The sequence below is a fragment of the Coffea arabica genome, chromosome 6e (genome assembly GCF_036785885.1).
Source record: "Coffea arabica cultivar ET-39 chromosome 6e, Coffea Arabica ET-39 HiFi, whole genome shotgun sequence".
Taxonomy (NCBI): Eukaryota; Viridiplantae; Streptophyta; class Magnoliopsida; order Gentianales; family Rubiaceae; genus Coffea; species Coffea arabica.
The window spans coordinates 1,760,173-1,763,403 of record NC_092321.1 but is presented as its reverse complement, the minus strand read 5'-3'; the positions used below and the strand labels follow the sequence as shown (position 1 = coordinate 1,763,403).

Below are 3,231 nucleotides of genomic sequence, written 5' to 3'. Positions count from 1 at the left end.
TACTAATTTTCTGTTCTTAACTTAGATAAAATATGATAGGAAAAAATAACAAGCTTGGTAGGGGTATAAAAATGCTTAGAAACCACAAGTAAATTAATTGAAAAAAAGGATTGGTAGGGGTGCGAAAGATGCTATGGCAAGGGAAGCAGTTGTTGAATTTGGAACAAAATGATGGCTATTATTGCCTGCTAGAGGATTATTATTAGTACATGGGAAAGGGAGTGCAGGGCTACTAGCAAGTCTGGGGATTTTGAGGCTTCTGAAAAGACATGAAGAAACTGGGGACGGTGATTGAGTATGATGCAGGGTTGGATGGAAGGAAAACAAAATCAAGCTTTCATGAAAATCCATTAAAAACCCATAAATGTTCAATGAGCAAAAATTGCTTGAAATGGCCATTCCGATCGAATTGGAAGAAAACCATGAAAGGCGAAAGTAAGAAGCCATTGACATATGCTGCGAGCTGCTATTTTGCTGTACATGTAGCCAAGTAGCACGAGACCCAATCTGAAGTCAATAATAACCTAAGCTTCCAATAATAACAGCAAATCAAACATTCAAAAGAAAGTAGCTGTCTAGGAGTTATTCCACCATTAGGGATGATAGAACTACTTGTACTGATATTAGACAGCTAAATCAAAATTGTGGAGATAAGAGGAGGCAGGAGGTGGTAACTACGTACAAAGCGGAGACGGTACCACCGACAAAAAAGCGCAAGGGAGTTTATGCTACAGTCGTCACCGAGGGGACCATGCACATGTACCTTCTAGCAGTAAATAGTAATCAAATCAATGAACTGAATGAAGCCTTTGGGATTTCAGAAGGTTGTGACGTGTGTGATCTGTTGGATTCTGCATTAATGTATGCAGCGATGTGGAGTGTATTGGAAGGCAGCGACCAAAAGGGAAAGGAACATAATTATCTCTGCATCTGCATCTGCATCTGCATCTGCCTTCCAAGGACAGACTTTTGTTCGGATCCAATGGTACCTATAGTTTCCTTCCTCACTCCTGACTCTCTAGTGCTTTCTCCCTGGTGAAAATAATTGGGGATCGCATTTCTGACCTTTCTCGAGCCCCTTTTGCTCTTCTTATCCCAAGCTAGCACAAGCACGGATCGTGACAAGGAAATAGATGCAAGTTTCTAATCACACATCATAACGTATTTTGCAAATAGACTCGTTTCAGTTTCTAAGAAGATACATTACATATTACTTTGGCCGAGTCCCGTTCCTGAAGCACGAAAAATTGATCACCCTGTGTTGTCACCAGGATTATATTGGTCGAGTCCCGTTCCTGAAGTTTTAAAGGTGGCAAATGGCAATGCGGGTAAATTGAATTGCTTTGCTAGTCAGAATCAATATGAATTCTCTTAGACTCGCAATTAAGTTTTGGAATGATGCACTGAGACAGAATTGAATTGTTCGCTTGCTGATGGTTACCTGAGCCTCCCCTTTAATTTTAATCTCGGAGACCCGTGAAATTGCTGGTCTGGTCCCATCAGCCATGTCTGGCGGTACCAAAAGAAGGCCGAAGTACCCCTTTGCAGCAAAGCCACATCTTCAGGGACCAAGTAGAGAAAGGAAAAGTAGATCCTGCACATGGAAAAGTATACTCCCAAGGGAAATTTACTAGTACATGTTACCATGTTCGTGCGTGCATTTCTCAGTTATAAGCTATACATTTCCCCAACAGAAACAACAGATCAAAGAGCATGCGTACATGATGCCGTTCAAGTGCCAAATTTCCATGTCTTACAATTGATCCCCCACTGAAATCTACTTATACGCAAAAGTGTTGGAAGAATCACGAAGGCAACATCAATTGGTTTCACTTGTGCTTCTGAGTAAGTTTGCAGGTTGATCTGGGCTAGAATCATGCATAAAAAAGTTTGTCTTGTACACATGACAGGCAATTCTCGATAATAGTCTGTATAATTACACTAGAAGGGTTCGAGAGAAATATTTATCTTAGAAGTGGGAGCGTTCAAAACCAGGCTTTCTCAAGTCGAAAGTGTACTTGATTGTCTGGTGTGGTCTGTGCCGGAGACGGTCATGGTTTGGGCTCCTAGCGTAGGCCCAAGGCTCCCCGTGTATAAAGCCCGGGCCGTCCTGTCATAGCAAACACCTTTCATATTTTGAATGCCGTGAAGTCTGCTTAGATGAAATACTACAATTCTTCCTAAACACTTTCCGTTCCTATTTTCTGAACTTGGGTCTCATGACGTCTGTGGAAAATTTATAAATTTATTTCTGACAGAACACTTTGGAAAATTTTCTTTTATTTCATTAATTTTTTTGTTCTTAAATTAATTCTTTCTTATATATCTTAACAAGTTTACGTTACTTTTTCTGTCATTTGAACATTGCGCTTGAGAAGCCATTTAGAAGAAGTGTAACTGATATGGCATTTTCAGTAGCAATTGAGAAGCCAAAAAACACTCACAAAATAATATTCCCAACCCACCTTTTTATCCCAAATAATATTCACAAAATAATTTGGATAGTGAAATTATCCCAAATAATATTTCGCTTGCATCATAAACACATTTTCCAACCCACCTTTTTATATTCCCAACCACCTTTTTATCTCACATACATCACATCACAAAAAGTGCTACAGTAATTATTCCAAATAATATTTCAAATAATACCCTATCCAAACAAACCCGATTTGATATCCATGATAACTCTGAAAGTCTGCATTATTACTCTGGACCTTCTAAGGAAAAAATAAAGAACGTAAAAGAAAATATTAAGTAGCTTTAATAAAGAAAAAAGAGATTAGTTACATTGAAATCCTATTGCGTAATACACAAATCTTTTCAAATATACTAATTTGCTTAAATCATAAACATGTTTTTCATCTACTGTTTTAAATTTCTAACTACCTTTATATCCTAAGTATGTCACATCATACAATCAAATTAAATGTTACAGTCATTATTTTAAATAATGCTCTATCCAACCACACTCAAAGTTAGGGGTGTGCAAAATCGAAAAATTGGTAATTCGGAATTCGAAATTGGTAATTCGAAATTCGGCATTGAAATCTGAATTTTCGATTTCGAATTATGCGAATTTGGTTCGAATTCGGTAATGGAGTTTTTGAAATCGGAATTTCCGATTTCAATTTCGTTTTATAATATATATATATATTAATATTTATTTATTTATATATAATAATATTTTTTATTTCAATTTCGTTTTATAATATGTATATTAATATATAT

The 3,231-nt window shown here is 36.9% G+C and overlaps 1 long non-coding RNA gene across 1 annotated transcript; it reads right to left on the bottom strand.

Annotated features, from left to right (window-relative positions):
- Nucleotides 1–382: 382 nt before the first annotated feature.
- On the bottom strand, nucleotides 383–2,059 carry LOC140009420 (uncharacterized). Its single transcript, XR_011816828.1, has 2 exons — nucleotides 1,442–2,059; nucleotides 383–1,295 (listed from the first exon to the last, which is right to left on the bottom strand). It is a non-coding gene; the product is annotated as an uncharacterized lncRNA (long non-coding RNA).
- Between the last annotated feature and the right edge of the window lie 1,172 nt (nucleotides 2,060–3,231).